At 39.0% G+C, this 25,505-nt stretch overlaps 1 pseudogene; it reads right to left on the reverse strand.

Annotated features, from left to right (window-relative positions):
• Window positions 1-22,551, reverse strand: part of LOC136133626 (alpha-endosulfine pseudogene) — a 30,659-nt pseudogene extending 8,108 nt beyond the window's left edge.
• Between the last annotated feature and the right edge of the window lie 2,954 nt (window positions 22,552-25,505).

Genomic DNA, 25,505 nt, shown 5'->3' on the forward strand with positions numbered 1-25,505 from the left:
ACCCCACCCATTAGCAGAGAGGCTGCCTAAAATCATACTAAGTTCACAGACACCCCAAAAAACACCACTGGATGCAGCCTTGCCCACTAGAAAGACAAGATCAAGCCCCACCCACCAGAACACAGGCACCAGTCCCCTCTACCAGGAAGCCTACACAAGCCACTGAAACAAACTTACCCACTGGGGGCAGACACCAGAAACAACAGCAGCTACAAACCTGCAGCCTGAGGAAAGGAGATCCCAAACACAGTAAGTTCAACAAAATGAGAAGACAGAGAAATATGCAGCAGATGAAGGAGCAAGGTAAAAACCCATCAGACCAAAAATGAACTTTATAGCAATACAATCTTACCTCCCAAAACAAGAAACATCTCAAATAAACAACCTAAGCTTACACCTAAAGCAATTAGAGAACGAAGGAAAAAAAACCCCCAAAGTTAGCAGAAGGAAAGGAAGCATAAAGATCAGATCAGAAATAAATGAAAGACAAATGAAGGAAACAATAGCCAACATCAATGAAACTAAAAGATGGTTGTTTGAGAAGATAAACAAAATTTATAAAGCGTTAACCAGACTCATCAAGAATAAAGGGAAAAGACTCAAATCAACAGAATTAGAAATGAAAAAGGAGAACTAACAACTGACACTGCAGAAATGCAAAGAACCATAAGAGATTACTACAAGCAACTATATGCCAATAAAATGGACAACCTGGAAGAAATGGGCAAATTCTTAGAAAAGCACAACCTTCTGAGACTGGATCAGGAAGAAATAGAAAATATAAACAGAAAAATCACAAGCAGTGAAATTGAAACTGTGATTAAATATCTTCAAACAAACAAAAGCCCAGGACCAGATGGCTTCACAGGCAAATTCTATCAAACATTTAGAGAAGAGCTAACAGCTATCCTTCTCAAACTCTTCCATAATACAGCAGAGGGAGGAACACTCCCAAACACATTCTATGAGGCCACGATCACCCTGATACCAAAACCATACAAAGATGTCACAAAAAAAAGTAGAGGCCACTATCACTGATGAACATAGATGCAAAAACCCTCAACTAAATACTAGCAAACAGAATCCAACAGCACATTAAAAGGATCATACACCATGATCAAGTGGGGTTTATCCCAAGAATGCAAGGATTCTTCAATATATGCAAATCAATCAATGTGATACACGATATTAACAAATTTAAGAATAAGAACCATATGATAATCTCAATAGATGCAGCAAAAGACTTCAACAAATTTCAACACCTATTTATGATAAAAACCCTCCAGAAAGTAGGCAGAGAGGGAACTTGCCTCAACATAATAAAGGCCATATATGACAAACCCACAGCCAACAACGTTCTCAATGGTGAAAAACTGAAAGCATTTTCTCTAAGATCAGGAACAAGACAAGGTTGTCCACTCTCACCACTATTATTCAACATAGTTCTGGAAGTTTTAGCCACAGCAATCAGAGAAGAAGAAGAAATAAAAGGAATTCAAATCAGAAAAGAAGAACTAAAGCTGTCACTGTTTGCAGATGACATGATACTATACATAGAGAATCCTAAAGATGCTACCAAAAATCTACTAGAGCTAATCAATGAATTTGGTAAAGTAGCAGGATACAAAATTAATGCACAGAAATCACTTCTGAAAGAGAAATTAAGGAAACCCTCCCATTTACCATTGCAACAAAAAGAATAAAACACCTAGGAATAAACCTACCTAAGGAGACGAAAGACCTGTATGCAGAAAACTATAAGACACTCATGAAAGAAATGAAAGATGATACAAACAGATGGAGAGATATACCATGTTCTTGCATTGGAAGAATCAACATTGTGAAAATGACTATACTACCCAATGCAATCTACAGATTCATTGCAATCCTTATCAAATTACCAATGGCAATTTTACAGAGCTAGAACGAAAAATTTCAAAATTTGTATGGAAACACAAAAGATGCCGAATAGCCAAAGCAATTTTTCGTGAAAGAAAAATGGAGCTGGAGGAATCAGGCTCCATGACTTCAGACTATGCTACAAAGCTACAGTAATCAAGAAAGTATGGTACTGGTACAAAAACAGAAATATACATTAATGGAACAGGATAGAAAGGCCAGAGATAAACCCATGTATATATGGTCACCTTATCTTTGATAAAGGTGGCAAGAATATACAATGGATGAAAGACAGCCTCTTCAATAAGTGGTACTGGGAAAACTGGACAGCTGAATGTAAAAGAATGAAATTACAACACTCTTTAACACTATACACAAAAATAAAATCAAAATAGATTAAAGACCTAAATGGAAGGCCAGACATTCTAAAACTCTTAGAGAAAAACATATGCAGAACACTCTATGACATAAATCACAGAAAGATCCTTTTCAACCCACCTCCTAGAGAAATGGAAATGAAAACAAAAATAAACAAATGGGACCTAATGAAACTTATAAGCTTTTGCACAGCAAAGGAAACATAAAGAAGATGAAAAGACAACCCTCAGAATGGGAGAAAGTATTTGCAAATGAAGCAGCTGACAAAGGATTAATCTCCAAAATTTACAAGCAGCTCAATATCCAAAAAACAAACAACCCAATCCCAAAATGGGCAGAAGATCTAAATAGACATTTCTCCAAAGAAGATATACAGATTGCCATCAAACACATGAATGGAGGCTCAACATCACTAATCATTAGAGAAATGCAAATCAAACCTACAATGAGGTATCACCTCATACATGTCAGAATGGCCATCATCAAAAAAGCTACAAACAGTAAATGCTGGAGAGGGTGTGGTGAAAAGGGAACCCTCTTGCACTGTTGGTGGGAATGTAAATTGCTACAGCCACTACTGAGAACAGTATGGAGCTTCCTTAAAAAACTAAAAATAGAACTACCGTATAACCCAGCAATCCCACTATCTCGCATATACCCTGAAAAAACTATAATTCAAAAAGTGTCATGTACCAAAATGTTCATTGCAGCACTATTTACAATAGCCAGGACATGAAAGCAACCTAATGTCCATCGACAGATGAATGGATAAAGGAGGTGTGGCACGTATATATAATGGAATATTACTCAGCCATAAAAGAAATGAAATTGAGTTGTTTGTAGTGAGCTGGATGGACCTAGAGTCTGTCATAGAGAGTGAAGTAAGTCAGAAAGAGAAAAACAAATACTGTACGCTAACACATATATATATGGAATCTAAAAAAAAAAAAAAGCTTCTGATGAACCTAGGGGCAGGACAGGAATAAAGATGGAGATGTAGAGAATGGACTTGGACTTGAGGACATGGGGAGGGGGAAGGGGACGAAGTGAGGGAGTAGCATTGACATATATACACTACCAAATGTAAAATAGATAGCTAGTGGGAAGCAGCCACATAGCACAGGGAGATCTGCTCGGTGCTTTGTGACCACCTAGAGGGGTGGGATATGGAGAGTGGGAGGGAGATGCAAGAGGGAGGGGATATGGGGATATAGTATACATATATCTGATTCACTTTATTATAAAGCAGAACCTAACACAACAATGTAAAGCAATTATACTCCAATAAAGATGTGAAATAAGAAAAAAATAATTAAAAGTTAAAGGTGGCAAAACAACAACAACAAAAAAAACGGCTATACAACCCAAGGCAATCTACAGATTCAATATAATCCCTATCAAAATACCTATGACATTTTTCACAGAACTAGAACAAAGACTCCTAAAATATATATGAAAACACAAAAGACTGCATATAGCCAAAACAATCTTGAGAAAGAAAAAGAATGCTGAAGGCATTATGCTTGCTGACTTCAAACTATACAAAAAGCTACAGACATCAAAACAGTATGAAACTGGCACAACAACAGACACATAGGCCAATAGTTCAGAATAGACAGCCCAGAAATGAATTCACCTTACATGGTCAATTAATCTAGGACAAAGGGGCAAGAATATACAATAGGGAAATACAGCATTTTCAATAACTGGTTTTGGGAAAACTGGACAGCTTTATGTAAAACAATCAGGCTGGACTATTTTCTTGTATCGTATACAAAAATAAACTCAAAAGCTATTACAGACTTAAATGTAATATGTGAAACCCTAACACTTCTAGAAGAAAACATAGGCAGTATTCTCTTTGACATCATCCTAGCAATGTGTTTTTGGATACACCTTCACAGGCAAGGGAAACAAAAGCATAATAAACAAATGGGACTGCATCAAAATAGAAAGCTTTTGCACAATGAAGGAAACTACTAACAAAACAAAAAAGCCCACCTATTGAATAGAAGATAGTTGCAAATGATATATGTGATAAGGGGTTAATATAAAAAATAGGCAAAGAACTCATAAATCTCAACATCAAAAAAAAAGGGTTAAAAAATGGGCAGAAGATTTGGATAAACATTTTTCCAAAGAAGACATACAGATTGCAGTAGGCATGTAAAAACATTCTCAACATCACTAATCAACAGGGAAATGTAGATCAAACTACAATGAGATATCACAACATACCTTTAAGAATGGCTTATTATCAAAATGTCAAGAAATAACAAATTTTGGCCAGAATGTGGAGAAAAGGGAACCCTGGTACACTGTTGCTGAGAATGTAAATTGGTATAGCCACTATGGGAAACAGTATAAAGTTTCCTCAAAAAATTAAAAATGGGACTCCCATACAATCCAACGATTCCACTTCTGGGTATTTATATGAAAGAAACAAAAACACTCATCTGAAAAGATATATGCAACCTTATGTTCATTCCAGCATTATTTACATACACACACTTTTATACATATACAAAAGGATAATACTCAGCCACAAAAATTAACAAAATCTTGCCATTTGCAGCAACATGGATGTACCTATAGGGTATTATGCTAAATGAAATAAGTCATACAGAGAAAGACAAATACCATATGATTTCTCTTGCATGTGGAATCTGAAAAACAAATGAACAAACAAAACATGAACAGACTCATAGATGTGGACAAAAAGCTGGTGACTGCCAGAAGAGAGTGGGGTGTGGGGATAAGCAAAACAGGTAAAGAGTATTAAGAGATACGAGTTACAAAAGAAATAAGTCACAGGGATGTACAGTCTGGATTAGGGAATATAATCAATAATATTGCAATAGCTTTGTATGGTGACGTTGTTAGACTTATCATGGTAATCAATTCATACTGTACATAAATATTGAATCACTATGCTGTGCACCCGCAAGTATTGGGTGGGTGAAAAAGTGCCTTCAGTTTTTTAAGTAAAAATAAAAGACACTTTTTATTTTCACCAAGAACTTTATTGAACAACGTTTTCACCCTTTTGTTCCACGACCTTCTGCCATTTATCAGGCAACTTCACAATTGCATTGTCCCAAAACTTTTTATCTTTTTCAGCAAAGAACTCTTCAAGGAACCTTTTACAGTCTTCCAGGGTATTGAAATTTTTTCCATTAAGAGAATTTTGTAAAGACTGAAATCAATGGAAATCCCAAGGTGCAATGTCTGGTGAATAAAGCAGATGAATCAGAACTTCCCAGCCAAGCTGTAAGAGTTTTTGCCTTGTCATCAAAGAAACATGCGGTCTTGCGTTATCCTGATGGAAGATTACGTGTTTTCTGTTGACTAATTCTGGACACTTTTCCAGAATTAGTGCCACTTTCAGTTGGTCTAATTGGGAGCAGTACTTGTTGGAATTAATCATTTGGTTTTCTGGAAGGAGCTCATAATAGAGGACTCCCTTCCAATCCCACCATATACACAACATCACCTTCTTTGGATGAAGACCAGCCTTTGGTGTGGTTGGTGGTGGTTCATTGCACTTGTCCTGTGATCTCTTCTGTCACATTGTTGTACAGTGTCCACTTTTTAATCACCTGTCACAACTTGTTTTAAAAATGGAACGTTTCAATGGGGAATCGCATGCAGAAATACGGTCAAGAAAGTTTTTTTTCGCTTAACTTTTGTGGAACCCAAACATCAAAGCAATTCACATAACCAAGCTGGTGCAAATGATTTTCAGTGTTTGATTTGGATATTTTGATTTTGTCGGCTATCCCCCGTGTGATATAACGTTGATTGTTCTCAATTATTGTTTTGATTTTATTGTTACCAACTTCAACTGATCTACCCAACTGTGGAGCATCGTCCAGCAAGAAATTTCCAGCACCAAATTTTGCAAACCACTTTTGACATGTTCGATCAGTCACAGCACCTTCTCTGTATACTGCACAAAGTTTTTGTGCGTTTCAGTTGCGTTTTTCTTAAAGTAATAAAGCATAATATGCAGAAAATGTTGCTTTTTTCTTCCATCTTCAATATTAAAACGGCTACACAAAACTTCACCAGTTTTGATAAGTCTTCTTTTAAATGCACACTGATATAACAGCTATCACATACAATCTAACAAAATTGTTTTGAATGAACTTAAAGACAACTAAGTGCTACTGGAGCCATCTTAGGGAAAAAACGAACAAAACTTTGGGCCAAACCAATAATATAATATTGTACAGGAAAAATAATTAAATTAAAAAATAAAACTAAAACAAGAAGTTTAATGTATGAAAGAAAATTTACCTCAGTTTTGCTTTTCAACGAGAAAATTTCTTAGAATAAAACTCAAGTTTAAATACATACTAAAGAGGAGACCAAGCTAATCTGTTGAAGAATATAACAATAGAACAGTTGTATTAAAATGTCATTAATAGTTCAGTGTATTTGGGATCTTGGAAGTATTACTTTGGCCTTGATTTCAAGCTAATACTACTGGAAACATACTCATTGGGATAAGAGCAAGTCACATATTCTCATTACTCAGCTCCACGCCGGATTATTTTTCATCTTGTTAAAATGCGGGGCATACGGTGGAAATTCACAGCTAATGTATTCTTCCTGAGGTCTTTACTTACCCATATAAGAACAATCAAAATTAAAAACGGTGCTTTACTGAACACTGATGCGAACTTCTTGTGCCCTCTGATAATACTGGGGAAAGTTAACAAGTGTGTTAAAAGCACAGAGAGTTTCTACGGACATACTTTCACTTTATGGTAAACAAGGTTAATGCAAGGTCATTTGAGACACTGCAGATAACTTGGATTTTTTAGCAAGTAGACAGATAAAGCCCGAATGTACACAATGCAATAAAAAAATCAGCCAAATGACAAGAGAGCACAAGAAAAGCATGTTTAAAAACCCCAGACTGGGCTTCCCTGGTGGCGCAGTGGTTGAGTGTCCGCCTGCCGATGCAGGGGACACAGGTTCGTGCGCCGGTCCGGGAAGATCCCACATGCTGCGGAGCGGCTGGGCCCATGAGCCGTGGCCGCTGACCCTGCGCGTCCGGAGCCTGTGCTCCGCAACGGGAGAGGCCACAGCAGTGAGAGGCCCGCGTACCGCCAAAAAAAATAAATAAATAAAAACCCCAGACTTTCCATCCCAAACGCTAATTTATGAAATACATGAATATGTATTTCATGTATTAACACTGTAGCAAGCACAAGATTAATTATTAGTTGATTGATACCTATAATGCCTTTTCAAAAAGTCAAACTAATGGGAACATTAATAATCAAGCATTTCAGAATATCTAAAATTATTAAGATAGAGAATTATTAAGAGAAAGTGTAAAAAGTTCTTCCAACTTCCTCTTTTGGTTATCAAGGCAACTGAGGCCCAGAGAATGGAAGTGGCTTGTGTAAGGACACAAATTACTTCTAGATCTGGGATTATGACTAGTCTCTCACCAGAATATGCGGAGTGATGCCTGACACTTTCTCAAGAGGGGGCGCTGAGTCAGAGCTCCCTGTGGCGGTTGGTGAGTGATTGACAAGGCACGTTTCTCTTCCAGCAGCAAGACTACCAATAAGTGCTCTGAATCCGCTCCTGGAACCAAAGAGCTACTATTGCCTCTTTAGTAAACGGCTGCTGAGTGATCACTAATGAGTTTACGAGGAAATTATGTCTTTAATTTATACCAAAGGATATACTACATCATTATGATAAAATCTGCCCGGGTTTTAGTATAATAATCACTTTCCAGGAGAGGTCATGCATGATGGAAAGAAGCATGGATGAGACAGTGGTTTAAGTGTATATCCTCATGGTGTTAGTCTGGGCAATTACTTAAATTCTCTGAGCCTCATTTTCTCCCACCAGTAAAGCCAAGGTACAATAATCAGTATGGGATAATAAAACTAACTTTTATATATGCCTACCATGAGGCATAAATTCAAATGCCTCCTTTTATTAAATCACAGATAACTATAACACAGGTGTGATTATCATCTCTATTTTGCAGATAAGAAAACTGTGGTTAGCAATCTTAGTGAAGTGTAATAAAGTGGTAATAAGCATAGGACCTGGATGCAGAATAAGTTTGAATTTGCCTTTAATACTTCCTAGCTGTTGGCTATTGAGGAAGTGACTTAACTTCTCTAGGCTACAGTTCTCTCATCTAAAAGTGGGAATAATAATAATATAAAATTCATATGTTGTTGCTTAAATGGAATAATTGTGCATCTCTCAAAACAACACCTAGAACACAGTAATTCTCAATAAATTGACTAATTGTCATTATTATTATTATGTATTGCCAAGGATCAGTGGGCCACTAAATGGCAGAGATCTAATCAGCAGGTCTGATCTGCTGGATCCCTGACTCTTACCCATGAAGTTCTGCTCCTGAAACACCTCCACTGTTTCTGTATCCAAGATTTTACGATGCTGATAGGTAGGCCATTTTCGAGGGACATTAACTCTTTCAACTTTTTACATGATACACTAGACATTTAAAACTACACCAGTTCACTAATTTATATCCTATGCTGAAAAGTAGGGATTTTTTTAACTTTGAATTTTTTCATTTAGATGTATGAAATTGGGAGGAATTCCCATACACCGTTCACCCCAAATCCCTAAACAAGGTCAACTGACAACATGTGCATTCTGATAGGGTGCACTGAGAAGGACACAGCATTGCTTCTGTGGGTTTCCTGCCAAAAATAGCATAACCTAAATGCAATCCTGAGGAAACATCAGACCAACCTGATCTGAGGGATACAGCACAAAACAACACGCAGTACTGTTTAAAAGTGCCAAACAATAAAAAAAAAAAAAAAAAAAAAAAACAAAGAAATACAGAGGAACTGTGCTGGATTAAAAGAGACTAATGAGACGTGACAAGTAAATACAAAGTGTGTTCCTGAATTGGATTATGATCCAGAAAAAGGATAATAATGAGATGATCTCCTCTACTCTGAACAGATTGTCTCATGTCCTCTTTCTAGTCCAGAACCTGACCCAGGAATATGTGCATTGTATCAGTGTTATTGTCCTAATTTGATATTTGGAAATTTATTATGTGTTGGAGGTTAAATATAGATTATTTTTATGTAGATAACATTAAAACATAAAGAAGAGTCATGGGTTACAGTGTAGACAGAGGACCTGGGCTTCGGAAGCATGCAGTTGCCTGTGGTCCCTAGTTCGTGAGTAACTAGCTGTTCTGGGATTCTGTCTCCAATCTCTCAGAACAGGCTCTTTCTGCTACACTGAGTTGCAGAAAACATTCAGAGCCTATAAACACTGTATTGGTTTCCTGTGGCTGCTTTAATAAATTAACAAACATTTGGTGGCTTAAAACACCAGACATGTATTCGCTTCCAGTTCTGGATGTCGGGAGACCAAAATCAGTTTCAGTGGGATAAAGGAAAGGTGTGCACAGGGCTCTACGCCCTCCACAGGCTCCAGGAAAGAACCCCTTTCCTGGCCTTGTCCGGCTTCTAGAGCTGTCTTCCTTGCACTCCTTGGCTTATGAACCCCCCTCCTCCGTTTTCAGAGGCAGTAGCTCAGCATCACAAATCTTTCTCTTTCTCCATCATCCCTTTGCCTTCTCATTTGTTTTCACAACTCCCTCTGCCTCCCTCTTATAAGGACAGTTACATTACATATAGGACCCACTCAGATAATCCAGGATAATCTTCCCATTTCAAAATCCTTTGTTTAATTGCAGCTGCAAAGACCCCATTACCATATAAAGTATCAAACATGGGCTGCATGAACTGGGGCCTGGTTATCTTCGGGGTTCATTATTCAGCCCACCACAGACATGAAAGGACATCTCCATCTGCAATGAGTTTTAATTTTTGATTCATATAGTCAAGTTGGCATTGATCCCTATTCAGATTGAAACTGAATTTAATAATTGGGAAGCCATTAATTCCTAATCATTTCCTAGCAGGAAAATAGTATGCTCTCAGAGTCTGTGTCTAACATTAAACTTTCTAAGATTTAGGTAATCTGTTTACATGGTTTTCATGTGGGCTTTTTTGAGGGCAGGTACATGGTTTGTATTTCATGTGTCTCCAGTACGGTAGGCTGAATATTGGTCCTCAAACATAATCAGATCCTAATTCCTAAAACCCACAAAAATTACCTTCTGTGGCAAAAGGGACTTTGTTGGTGAAATTAAATTAAGGGTCTTGAGATTGGAAGATTATTCTGAATGATTAGGGTGGGCCCTAAATGCAATCTCAAATGTCCTTATAAGAGAAAGGCAGAGGGAAAATTGACACAGAAGAGCCAAAAGCAACGTGACAAGAGGAGCAGAGATTGGAGTGACATGGCCACAAGCCCAGGAACGTCAGCATTCATCAGACATTGGAAGAAGCAACGGGAAACGGATTCTCCCCTGGAGCCACCCAAGGGAGCACAGCCCTACTGACATCTTGACTTAGCTGTTTATGACTCAGTCTGGATTCCTGTATTCTGTAACTAAAAGAAAAAAAAAATTGCTGTTTTAAGCCACTAAGTTTGCGGCAATTTGTTACAGCAGAAATAGGAAACCAGTATATTCAGTAACCAGCTTAGCACCTGGCATGTATGCTTGTTGAATGTCAGAAGGGAAGAAAGGAAGGGAGGGAGGGAATGAGGGAGGGAGGAAGGAAAGAAGGAAGGAAGGGTGCATTAAAGTTACAAGGAAAAACAATATTTGGGGTTTTAATCAATATTTGACCTATTTTCCTCAACCTGGGACACATTACTAGCTTCGGACTGAAAAGACTTAAGTTTTTTTTTCCCTTTAGTTAAATGTTCTCTATCTAAATCTGGAGAATTGTGTTTTTGAAACCTACATCTGGGACTGGAAGACTCCGTGACATGTTTCACATTGAGAGGAGTTCTACAGCTGAGTTAAGAACTTCTGCAAGAAGGGGTTAGGGTGAAAGCCAGCCAGGTCCTTTTCTGAGGGCGAGCTTGCAGGCCTGGTGCAATAATTGGAAAGTGGGTGGAACTGACAGGTGAAGGTGTACACTCTCACTGCCATAGGAGATCATTCATTTCTGTCTGAAGTTTTTACGCTAGAAGACATACCAGTATAGGTAGAGCCACTTACAAACTGTCCTTGTGTTTAACGGCTCTGGGGAAACAATTATCACTTGATAGATTTAGTGATAAGTGAAATATCAGATCCATATCCATGGTTTCAGAAATAATATATCCTGACCCACAATGAACTCCTTAATTTGTGGTATTCAGTGAAAACTGTAAAAGACCTAAAAGGAGTTAGAAATGTCTAAGGCAGTATGTTACTATTGGGAAGTTCGCTGAAGTGTTAAATTAAACAAAACAAGATGGAAAGGTTGAAGCAATAATCTCTTATCCTGTAGACCTTTTTCTGTTAAGTCCTATGCTAGAGTGCAAATAAAATAAATAATTTTTCCCCTGGAATTCCCATTGACTTATTGAGTTTGACAATACCCAACAACGCCTGAATGTTTGTCCAAGTGAAAAAAATCTCTTTGCTCTGTCATAGAGATAAATGAGGTCAATTCATCAAGAGACCCAACTCAATAAAATACTGATAATGTTCTGCTTGGACGCATAAACCCTTCAGTCACGAGCGCCTTGTCAGATACCCAAATTGAGGTTTTTGTTATTGCTTATAAAAAATAATTGTAAAAAATGCATTTAAATTCCGCATCCTGTAATTTCCTCAATTATTTTTCAGATTATGCTGTACTTTTCATTGCAAATTGCATTAAATCAGAGCTGGAATGAGAAAGATTGTAGAAAACTAAACAAGCAAATATACCATTGAGCTGAATCTGCTCTGTTATTTGCTGACTTTTTCCTCAAAATGTTATTCATCATTTAGATTTTAAAACATGGCTAATAAAATATGCATATACTATTTCCCCCATCTCTCAGAAAAAGATGCTGTACATTTTTTACACATGTATATTTTGCATACTATACAAATGTGGAACCATATCATGTATACTATTTACTTAATGCAGTCTTGCATTTTTTCACTCTTTCACTTTCATTTCTTTGCCTTCCTTCCTTCCTCTTTCCTCTCCCTCTCCATCCACACCAGTGCCCTTTTAGGTAAAACATGTTAATATCTATATCTTCCATTCTTGTCTCCACACCTAGATATACCAAGGCACACAATATACACACACACTACATATAATATGTATATTATACTTATATGTATATACACACAAATATATAAACCTAAATTTCTGTTATACACATTTTTCTTCATCTTGCTTTTCTCAATATCTAGTAAACATTCTTTCCAGTAAACAGACATAATTCTTTCTTTTTTTAATTAATGCTCCCTTTCTTTTTTTTTTTAATTTTATTTATTTTTTGGCTGCATTGGGTCTTCGTTGCTGCATGCGGGCTTTCTCTAGTTGTGGCGAGAGGGGGTTACTCTTCATTGCAGTATGCGGGCTTCTCATTGCAGTGGCTTCTCTTGTTGCAGAGCACGGGCTCTTCAGTAGTTGTGGTGCACGGGCTCAGTGGTTGTGGCTCACCGGCTCTAGAGCGCAGGCTCAGTAGTTGTGGAGCACGGGCTTAGTTGCTCTGCAACATGTGGGATCTTCCCAGGCCAGGGATCAAACCCGTGTCCCCTGCATTGGCAGGTGGATTCTTAACCGCTGCATCACCAGGGAAGTCCCAACAGAAATAATTCTAACCCATTCTTTCTAATGGCTTTATTTCCTGGTGTTAACACACCACAATTTGTATAACCAATTCTTCATTGATGGGCATTTTTCCTTATACATTTCTACATGCATAAAAATGCAAGAAAGCCCTTGGTACATAGATCTTTGCTTACTGGTCTTTTGGTTTCTATAAGATACCTTTCAAGGAATACAGTATTGCTGGATCAAAGAGTATATGCATGTTAGATTTCAATAGCATCTTTAAGATAGCTTAATAAAAAAAGATGTGACAATATGTATTTACACCAACAGGTGTTAGAGTAGTATTTTCACTATACTCCCAACAAAATAAATATTGTAGTTGCTGTAAATGTTTCCATTTTGATGGGTGTAAGTGGCAGTACTTCGTTATTAGTTAATTTTTATTGCACCACCATATAACTACTTTTTACATCTGACCTTGTTGCATTTCTGGAAATTATGATCCCTCAATAAATTTAGCAAAAGACGCAATTATAGAGAGAAAAAGAGAAGCAATTCTATGCAGTAGGTATATGTGCGGATGTGAGTGGGCGCTCTTCTTCTGTTGAGATGTCCACCGTCTTGCTGTCTGGAAGGACACATGGGCAGTGAGGGAACATGAATTACCAGTGGGCCTTGTACCATTTCATCTTGCCGGTTGGTTGGTTATTTAATGTTTGCAAATCTTCCAGGAATCTGGAACTCACTTTACTTGAGGCAGTTCAGCTGAGACAACTCTATTAGAAATCCATGTCTCTGAAGAGTCATTACTCTACTCATTGATCTTCAATTGTTTTCTTGAAGCTACACAGAAGAAAACAAAACTGAATAGGAGTTCATTTAAATATCATATTTGATGGCTGTTAGCATTTGTTCAGAATTGTTTTCTTCTCTATGTATCTTCATTTATTTCAACTGCTTCTCAGAAAACAGTAAAGTCCTCTCACCACAGGCACTTTAGTTTCCTGTCACATCTGTTTTCCTTGGCAAACATATAAGTTATTACAAGATATTAAGAGGGAAAAATAACAATACAAACATCATATTGTTATTGAATTGGTTGACAGGACCCGTGGCAATGTCCTAGCCAGGCGAGGCCCCCTGTCTCAGCCAGGGACGTTCTTTTTTTTTTTTCTTTTTTTAATTGATATATAGTTGATTTACAATGCTGTGTTAATTTCTGCTGTACAGTAAAGTTACTCAGTTATACATTTGTGCGGCCAATAACAAAACCGATACTGAAACTGGAACTGCACAAGTTTTATTCAATGGCCAAAGGAGAAGCAGGAACCTAATTCACAAATCAACTTCTCAACCCAATTCTAGCAGAGCCACCAAATCTATACGAGGGAGGGTCGAGGTAAAAGGGAGGGAGTTGGAAAGAGTAGGAGGAATATTCATGAGGTATCTGAGAACACGGGTGTGGTTTGGACCTGGAATTGTTGCATCTCTCCTTTTCAGTCCTTGCATGGGCTTTTCTGGTTGTTGTCATAGCAACTGTCAAGGGGCTGGTAGGTGTGTCATTTAGCTAATGTATTACAATGAGTGTATAATGAGGCTCAAGGTCCGCTGGAAGTCAGATCTTCTGCCATCTTGGGCCTAGTTGGTTCTCATTCATTTTTTCTCTTTGAGCTCCTTCCTGAAACTTAGGTAAGAGTAATTATTTTCTATTCCAGGGAGGGGCAGGGGCAACAGCATTGGTAACAATAGGATTCTGCTGTAAAGAGTCCTTACTGGAATACTGGCCTGTATTAAAATAATACGTCACCTGCTCTGTTTCTAGATGTGAGGAACATGGAAACAGTCTCCCTGCATGTTACACATGGAGATTCCTGGGCTCTACCGGCCAACAAGAGAAAACAGAGCTTACAGGCACTAGGCTCAAAATCTGCCTTAGAAAGCAGCTTCCCCGGGGTAATCTTCACACTCTAAGAGTCGAGCCAGTGCTTTAAAACCTTTATCTTTTTCCTAACATCTGGGCTGATTAGGAAGTCACTTAGTTGTCAGTTACAAAGAAGAAAGGTGCTAATTACCTCTTTGAAACCTCTGAGTGACTCTGAGTTTGACTTTTCTTCTTTTCAGTCTGAGAAGACTGCATGTTTCCTTCCTGGAACCTAAACCCCTTGAGTGCTTTACTCCTGCTGTGAGAGTTAAAATAAAGGTTTCTTTGAACCTTAACTGACTCTCTCCCACTCTTCTCATATGAAAATTTCTTTACTTTGCAAACTGGCTTCTTCAAAGTGTCAGTTTTTCTTCAGAAAATTTGATGTTCAGTAACCAAATTACACGAACAAACAAAATCATAACGGTTTTGTCGTAAAAGAAAATGCCAAATGGTTTCCTTCTAAAGATGAATGAATCTCAATTCAACATGAAGATAGGCAAAAATATGGTTCCCATGTTCTTTCCATTACATACACTGTATGATTTTAGAACTTGAGAAAAAAATAATCTTGTCCAGTATCATTCCAGTTTTGATTCCTTTGAATATTAAATCTTTGGATACCTAAAGCACCCTTTAAAATTATCGATGCTCCCTGAGTCCCTAACAGCTAATATCTTAGTCATCATTTGAAAAGTTTCTCAGAATTAAACATGAAATTGAGGTTTTAGTGGAAACAATGCCAAGCAGATGGGGGGTGGACCAGGAAATCGGGAGGTTTCAAGGACATCATTTACCTACAGACTAGTTCGCAGTGGAGAGGACTTTGAGCTCAGAGCTGGGACACGTGAGCTCCAATGGTGCAACCAAGTTCTGTAGACATATAGACAAGTGATGTGTCCCTTGTTTTCTTTTTTTAAATTGTGGTAACAAGAGATAATAGGAGACCTGCTCTCTTAACATTTTTTAAAGTGTACAGCACAGTTTTGTTAGCTGAAAACACAACGTTGTACAGTAGATCTCTAGAATTTATTCTTCTCACATAGCTGAAATTTTAGACCCATCAAATGATGGCAATTTCCCATTTCTCTCTCTGCCTTGACCGTGGCTACCACCCTTCTATTTTCTGCTTCTGTAATTCTGACTACTTTAGATACCTCAAGAAAATGTGGCATATCTATATCTATATCTATAGATAGATAGATTAAGATAGATAGACATAATGGAATATTATTCAGCCATAAAGAAGAAGGAAATCCTGCCATATGCAACAACATAGATAAACCTTGGGAACCTTATGCTAAGTGAAATAAGCCAATCACAGAAGGACAAATACTGCATGATTTCACTTACACAATGTGTGCTTTCTGAGTTTCAACTTTCTCTTCTGTAAAATGCAATAGTAATTCCTTTCCACTACAAGCTATTGCTATGATGAAACAAGTAAATATTAAGAAGTGAAAGAGTAACATTTTTTCACTTGAATCTGGACCTCAAGGGGCCAATTATACTCACCCCCCCAACACAGGTATGTAGACTGATGAACTCCATAGTCTCATTATAAGAACTTGGGCAACTCTTAAAGCACTATCAAAATATTAAAAGAACAAGAAGACTGTGCTAATTAAACATTTATTTAACTTTGAACAGCTGGTTCAATGAGGTTGGCAGGGTTCTAAAGAAGCAGATCCTGCGATGAGGGTTTAGGTACAAGTGGTTTGTTTTTTTATTTATTTTTCTTTTTTGCGGTACGTGGGCCTCTCACTGTTGTGGCCTCTCCCATTGCGGAGCACAGGCTCCGGATGCGCAGGCTCAGTGGCCATGGCTCACGGACCCAGCCGCTCCGCGGCATGTGGGATCCTCCCGGACCGGGGCACGAACCCGCGTCCCCTGCATCGGCAGGCGGATTCCCATCCACTGCGCCACCAGGGAAGGCCGGTGCAAGTGGTTTTTAAGAAACTATTCCCTGGGGAAACAAGTAAGGAGGTGAGAGAAGAGCAGGGAGGGGAGACATCAAGCAAGGTTGCGATTTCAGGTATAGTCCCAGCAATAGCATAGGAAGCCCTGGAAGATATTACACCTTCAGAATGTATTCACCCTGACGGCAAGGCAGCTGGGCTTTCATACTACTAGATCAGTCTGTCACTGGATAGGCTAGAGGAGGCCTAGTGGGGAACATATAAACTCCTGGCACTTTTGTGAGTAAGGATGAAGCAAGAGGCACCGTGAGTCAAAGGTGGTCCCCTATAGAAAACTGCAGGCCCTGCCAGTAGAAGCAAAGCATGCGGGAGGTGAGGGGATTGGTATCCAGAATGAGAAAATGCATATGAGGGGATCTGAGCAGGGCATGAAGAGTATCTCCTTAGTTTACAAATGCCAAGACTGAGGCTAAGAGATATCAAGCAGTTGTCCAAGCTCACACCACATATGAATGGCAGACTTGATTGTCCAGCCCAAGACTCCCACCTCAGTGTTCCTTCCACATCACCAGGATGCTGACGAGTCTGTTATACTGTGAGTCCTGATATCATTATACACACCCTGCATCCTGAACTGGTTTTTTATTCATGTCTGAGAAAATGTCCTACCCTGGTACAAATTGATATGTACCCACCACAGCAACAGCACATTTTTTGTGAGGCTATTAATAATGTAAGAAGCAGTTGCTGCTAGAAGATCTCCTGCTAACACTGCAGTGAGTGGAAATGCTGTCCTTATTCTTAATAAAAGGAAGGGAGAATGAGACATGCTTCCTTGAATGTAAGAATTTTAGAGAAATAGGTATTTTTAAAATGCGTGCAAGGGTCCATATTTGTTGTGCATTTCCTCAGCATCCATAAATACAGACCAAAATAATGACACTGAAAGCAAGAAAGGGAATCCCAGCATGATGGATACGAACACGTAGCATAATAATCTTGCTGCTTGGAGAATAATTTTGCTGCCTCATATTGAAAAAAAAAATACAATGTACCCATCTGGCTCAGAAATAAAAACTTTGGAGTTTGTCCCTTGTGATATCACTAAATAATAAGTAACTTACACCGGTCTAAAATGGGGGAAAGTACATTGTCAAAGGCTTTGGAGATTTTTTTAAGTGTCCGTGAGAACCCACACAGGAGCTACTGTTATAACATGGCCGTGGAGAAGTTGCCTTCAGAAGGATGGCTACCCCACTCACTGCCTCCTCCTGATGTGCCCAGCAAAGGTTTGGGTTCTTCTCCATTCAGGCAAAATGATAATTACTTAATTATCAGTGACAAATAATCATCACTCTGTATCCTGGAGTCCATCCCCAAATATAATTATAAGACTCTCAATCAGAAGAAAGTCAGCTGACAAACATGGGCCAGTTTCCAATAGAGGGTGACGTGATCACTCTGCCCTTCCTTTACCTCCTTTTCCTTTGTCCTTGGCTAATCAGCAGCAGAGGAAAGTGACAAATGGCTCTCCACAACGCTTCAAAAGATTCGTAAAACCAAGAGGCGTTAGATCTACCTTCTTTCACCCCAGAAAACACCAGAATCAATAGATGGAGAGAAAAGAGAAAAGAGAGAGGCTGTTTTAAGCTCTGTACTACTACACTCAACAATTAAGAACCGTTCAATTACAAAATGGAAGTCCTATTCCCAAGACAGATCAACGTATTCTGTGCGACGTGCCTTATATTGCCTTATATAACATTGCTCAACAATTCTGTAAGTTTTATATTCTGTCCTCTTTACATAACAGTAAAAAACAAATAGCTTGTAAAAAATGACAGCCAAGATTCTTGGGCATTAAACTTCTAAATCCTGTCCTGAAGCCCCATCTCCCCACCCCCAAAACATACATACACCCAGATCTTGAGACTATGGCCCCTGCTGTGAGATTACCGTCCTAAAGAGAAGACTGCTAGAAAGAAGTAATAAGGAAAGTGGGATTATGCAAGGTGAACTAAGTGTCTCCACGGCAAATTTCAGGTGAAAAATAAGGGAATTTTTGTCCATACCCGAGCAGGGACTTACTCTTGCGAGGAAACAACCGGTTATATGAGGATGTGGGCATGAAGCAGGAAGTGACTAGGCAAACATCCTAATAGACTGTCCCCTTAGAGGTTCTTTTTTTTTTTTTTTTTTATGAACAATTAACATTGAGTTCTCAGCTTGCTCTGCAGAGGAGCTGTCTGCATCTTTCATATTTAGACGGACAGTTTCCTTTATCTGACACCAGGTCCCCGGCCACATCCAAGCAAACAAGGCATTCTTCTACAGAGCTGAATCAGAGCCTCTCATCTTTAGTCCACTTTATGTCCTGTTCCTCACACCCACCCCACAGAAGCCACGTGGTTAAGCAGAAGGATAGTCAAGAATGTTTTTATCAACTCCAAGCCCTAATTCATATTCTCCCAAATCTCCACTCCACCCTCTCACACCCCCACCCCACCCCCACCCCCAGGATTTCACTGAGACGTCTCCCAACAAGGGCAGGGGTTTCTGCCTCTCCAGCCCACACCCAAGCCACCTCTGGACCCCTGGCTGCAAAAGCAGGGAGGGCCGGGAGCCAGCACAGGACCCAGGGGGGCAACGTCTCAGTATCTGGCAGAGCCCCGGGCAGCATTATTCAAGTTGGCCGCTGCGGACCAACACAGAAGAAAAAGAAAACACTGTCAAGTAGGAAGGGAAAGAGCCCTAAGTTCCACCCCAGTCTCTACCCCATCACTCTTCCACACTTAACAATCAGGGCTACCTGGCACATGTCTCAATCTTATTCAGCGAGTTGTTTAAAAAAAGAGAGAGAGAGAAAATTTCAGTCTTTTCCTATCTTCAAAACAAAATGTTCTCTTTCTGGAGATGCCCATGAAAACAAAAACAGAAAAAAAAATTATTTAGACAAGATCAAAATAACTGGAGGTTTTCAGGGGTGTAAACTTCCTGGCTCAGAGCAGGCTTGGTCTCAGAGGCATGGTCAGAGCCACTTGCAGCAGCGGAGATGGACTGGAAGCACACAGTGATCAGGTGGTAACTTCCCGGAGGTCAGGGCCAGACAGCACACATGTTCTTCTGAGTGGACTTAATGATCTAGGTTTAATCAGAGCAATTTGGATTTGGATTTTGAAATGACCCTTCTTTGCCATGGAAACTATGCACTTCACGCTGTGGAAACAGGTGGCATATAGAGAGGGTAGCTTTTGCTTCTTTGATTTCTTAGCCTTGAAGATGACCAGGTGGAGAAAGAGACCAAAAGTTTTTCTGATTTCCCTATTTCTTCTATTCCTTCCTAAAAACCAGACTTGCTGTGGCCTCGGTCTTGAGGAGTCATACTGACCGATAGAGAAGACAGCTCAGACAGAAAAGAAAAGAGTACAAAATGTGAGAAGATTGGAGATGAAAACGTACAAAATTATATATATATTTACATATATAATAAACACGCCATATCTGTGTACAACATGTCTGGGAGAGTTGAGGAAACTATACAAGGATGTGCAACACTTTCCCCTTTCCCCATGGATTTTAGACTAAGGAAGACAGCATGGGGAAATGGAGCAAGAAACACAAAAATTATATACAATTATAGGTGACAGCCAAGGAGTTTGGGGGCCAGGGAATCACGGGATCCTGCTCTCTCCATTCCCTCCTCACCAACGTTTTCCTATCCAGTTGGAATGATGGCCTGAAAAGTGAATGGCTGGTCAGGAAAGAAGTGGAGGCATCCCCAACCCCCTACATGTGCATCAGCAAGTTCATCAGTTGTTCTCATTGCGCCAGAGGTGTGGCGTATCAGAACTGGTGAGCTGAGAGGGCGAGAGAGGATTATAAAATCTTCCTCTCTTGAACGGCTAGCTAGTTCCCACCCTGCCCTCTCTGTGATCTAGCAGGCTGCATTCAGTGACATTCAAGCCAACAACTGATAACTAGATTGACAACGCTGGCCGTCTGCAGCCCCTTTTCTCCACCTGGTTCACGAGCAGCACTCTGCTTCTCAGAGCACAGGAGCTGGGTTACTGAGCTCTAGGAGGGCAGAGATGTCTCAGTGCTTCTTCCCTTTCTCCCTAACCACCTTCCCTAGCTTCCTCCAAGGTGAGTCATCTCCTGAGAACCTGCTGCCCCAGCCCTGCTGTAGCACTAAGCCCTGGCGGCTCGCTCAGTTCATCCCTTTTCTTCTTGTCTCCCTAACAATACGCCTGGCAGCTGATAACATCTGAAATGTGGGGCTCCACATGTGCATGACTGAGCATGTTTCTCCAGGCCCGCAGCTTTTTAGCAGCAAGGGCCCAGATTGTAGGAAAGCAGGTGAGGGCAGAGGCAAGAGCTTTGCTAGCTTAGAATTTTTTTTCTTGACCCTCAAGACCCTCATGATCCTGATGAGCCCCTCTCGCCTGAATCTATAACCCCCAAACCTCAACTTCTCTCCGCATGTAGTCTTCAAATAGTTCCCCTCTGTAGGCTCACCTATGGGCCTTCCTCACTTTTGGCTTTACAATGAACAGCACAGTTTTTTTCAGGATTTTAGAATCAGAATCAATCTCATCTATATTCAACTCTGTTTTACAGATGAGGAAATAGAAATCCGGAGAGGTTAAATGACATGACCAAGGTTACACGTCCATTCTGCCTAGACTGAGTGGAGCTAGAACCCAGATATATTGACTTCTAACCCAGTGTTCTTTCCACTATCCCATGATACTTTCAAAAAGCAACATGCTGGAAGAGAGAGAGAAGGTGTTCATTTTATGTGAATTATATCCTCCAATCTTTATGTTATTTAAGAGCCAGGGCAAACTGTAAAAGACACTGACTGAGTAAAGGAGGTTAAGTGGGCACTATAGTTTTAGGCAAGGAAATCAGTTTTTCTTTTTGAGGCTTCTCTAAACCAGTCATAATGGAAACATGAAGCAGTAGCAGCCCAAGGGACAAAACACTTAAAGCACAGGAAACGGATCCCATTCAATCTACCTTTCCCAACCATGTCAGGTTAGCCTTGGGATGTTAAACCTGTCATATTATTCCCAAGGCCTAGGCTAACCAATTTGGGGATATTCTCTTCCAAAAGGAGAAATCACATCTCCCCAGTTTCTTGTATAAAAGAAAAAGAGAGTTTGCAGCATTATCCAATCCTAGTCTCCCATTTCTGACCCCCTACCTGGGCCACATGAGGGTGTGAAAATCTCTATTTATCCAAAGAAATGAACTCAGAGCCTCTCTTCAGCCCACATTACCTTCTCAGCAGCCCCCCAGGAGAATCACAGTCATTTCTGGCTAGCAAGTTGAGAAGATATAACTAGGTGCCCATTCCATCCCTGTCTATGATATATAAAAGTCCAGTGGGTGAGGAAGGGAAGCAGAAGGGGGCCCCAGTTACCTCGCAAGCTTGCTGGTGATGAGCGAGGACTTTCGCTGGGGCAGATCCTGTGGGTTGGGGACGTGGTCACGCGTCACCAGGTTCTTGTCTTGTCCTGTACTTGGTAGCTGCTTATTCTTCATCTCGGCTTTGGGCATGTCGTAGTCTCCTGAGTCAAAGTACTTTTGCCCTCTCTGGAGTCTCTTCATGAGGAAGTCGGAGCCTCCAAGCTTTTGTCCTAGGCTTAGACATTTGGCCTTTAACTTTGTCTCCTTGGCTCTCTCAGGGAGCGTACCTTCTTTATCCTGTGTGTCCTGCTTCTCCTTTACCGGTCTCCTCCCCAGGGTTCTCCTCCTCTTGTTTCTGGGACATGGTGGGATTGGGACTGTGGAGTGAGGGGACCCAAGAAGTCAACCGGAGAAGGGAAGGGGGAGGGGAAACGGGACAACCTGCACTGCTTCTTCGCCTCCTGTCGCTAGGGCTGCTCAGTCCCTTCAGAGGTGCTTTGTTTACACTTCAGAACGTTTAAAACTGATCAAGAAATAAATTGATCAAGTGCTTTAAGTGTCTTATATCACAGCTCTGAAACAAACGAGGCCAGTGACACAAACAGGAGAGCAAGTTTACCCGATTTTTCCTGTCCACGCAATCATATTGCTTTCTTGAATGACATTTCCTTCCTTGTTTGATCTCAAATCAGGAGTTAGTCAGAAAGACTAATCCAAGCTACATTTCTGTAACCTAACACACACAGGTTAAAAATAAAATAACTGAGGGATTTGAGCAGTAAGACAAGCACATGGTAGTATTGAATTTACTTCAGTCAATCCTTCCTCAAATTTGTGTCCTTTCATACAAATTCCGGTGGACTTTTAGTTATTGCCTAAATTCAGCCTCAAAATAAGTCAGTGGAGTAGTCAAGATTAGTATTATTCCCACTTCATGAAAGGAAAAAATGGAGATTAAAAATCTAAAGGGGGAAACTTGACCTTCAAAGTTGACCGAAGGTGGGAATGGTGAACATCTTGTCACTGGAGGAATATAAATGATGGTCCAAGTGAAGAGTGAAGACTCTTCCCAATGGTCAGACTGGTGATTATTTGGTCTAATGTTTTAGTAGCAGGTTGACAATTAGTTTGAGTGTCATATGTATGATGTCCTAATTCATCACCCCATGAGTCTGCCTCTCTCTCCTAAATTACTTTATGGGTTATCATAATTATGGAAAAAAAAAAGTGTTCCCTAACAATACTGCATTTAACTAACAAATTTTACATGGGCAACTTTGAGTGAAAATACCATATATCTTAAATTATTAATCAACTGTTTTAAGAGGATGATATATTTAAGACAAATGTGTTAACTCAGATTCCCTTCAGGAATTTTCAGGACAGTTAACACTTGTATATATGAGTTAACTGTAAACATCAGCTTGCTTTTAGTATTTATTGATGCTTTAAAACACATAAAATATATACATTTATTGAAACATAAACAAATGAAAATGACTTTTAATGGAAATTATATTTTTTAAAAAGACCTAATTTTACTGAGATGTGCTCTCTTCATTGGTATTTAACCTTGCTACATTTATTCCTGGGGCTTCCTCCATCTTAAAGAAGTGTAACACTTTTGAACACATTTTAAACTTCATCGTAAAATCAGATATACTGCACGTAACCTTAAAACTTTCCTAAGATGAACTAATTGCTATGATCATTTTCCCATAATAATGATAAATTTTAATTCTTTACTATTCATTGTTTTTATAACCTCATTTTTATTTCTTGTCATATATCAAGGGAAATGAGGGGTGGTTTATAGTAATAAACACCTATATTTAAAAAGAAGAGATACCTCCAATTAATGATCTCAATTTCTAAGGAATTGAGTTTAAAAAGCAAACTAACCCAAAGTATGAAAAGATAGGAAGTAATAAAGATCAAAACAGAAAAAACTGAGATAGGAAAAAGGACAACATATGGGAAAGATAAATTAAGCCGAGAGATGAATTTTTGAGACCAGTAAAATTGATAAACCTATAATCAGATTAGTCAGAAAAGATAGGGAAGAAACACACAAATTACCAAGATCTGAAAGAAGAGAGGTGACACCATTACAGATTCTGCATATATTAAAAAGATAATAATGTAATATTAACAAATTAATGCCAATAAATGCGATACCTTAGATGAAATGAAAAAATATCTTGGAAGACACAAACTATGAAAGCTCATTCAAGAAAAAATATATAAACTGACTAGTTCTATATATATTAAAGAAACTGAATTTGTAGTTTAAAACCTTTCAGTAAAAATAATTCTAGGCTTGGAAGGTCTCCCTGGTGAATTTTACCTAAGAGGAAGAAATAATGTCAATTCTACACAAACTTTGCCAGAAATTGAAGAGAAAGGAATACATCACACTCATTATATGAGACCAGTATTAACCTAATAACAGAAGCAGACAAGGACATTACAACAAAAGAAAACTACAGATCAACATCCCTCATGATTATAGATGTAAAACTTCTTAACAAAGTTTTAACAAACTGAAACACAAATATATTAAAAGCATAATATACCATAATCAGTGGAGGTTTACCCTAGGAATTCAAGATTGGTATGACACACAAAAATCAATATATTCACCATATTAACAACCTCTCCAAAAGAGAAAGAGAGAGCAGAGAAAAACCATATGATCTTCTCAATAAATGAAGAAAAACATTTACCCAAAATCTAATATTTTTCTGATAAAGACTCTCAGAAAACTAGGAATGGAAACAACTTTTCTCAAAGTGATATAGGGCATCTATGGCAAATCTACAGCTAAACTCATACTTAATGGAGAACGACTGAACGCTTTCCCTGTAAGGGCAGTAACAAGGCAAAGACGCCTTCTCTCACCATTTCCATTTAACATTGCACTGGAAGTTCTAAATCAGTGAAAAAAGGAAAAAAAAGATAATAATAAATTAAAACATCCAGACTGAAAGTAAATAAATAAAATTGCCTTTACTCACAATCTTTTTTTTTTTTTAAGTAAAACATACAGCTATCATAGAATACAGTCATCCCACTGTTAGGCATTTACCCAAAAAAAATGAAAGCGTATGACTACACAAAGACCTATACACAAATGTTTATAGCAGATTTTATTTGCAATAAACAAAAACTGAGAAAGGCTCAAATATCCACCAACAGGTGAATGGTTAAACAAATTATGGGTATATTCATACAATGGAATACTACTCAGCAATAAATATGAATGAACTATTTATGCACACAAAACATGGACGAATCTGAAAATAATTATGCTGAGTG

This window comes from Phocoena phocoena, chromosome 14, assembly GCF_963924675.1.
Source record: "Phocoena phocoena chromosome 14, mPhoPho1.1, whole genome shotgun sequence".
NCBI lineage: Eukaryota > Metazoa > Chordata > Mammalia > Artiodactyla > Phocoenidae > Phocoena > Phocoena phocoena.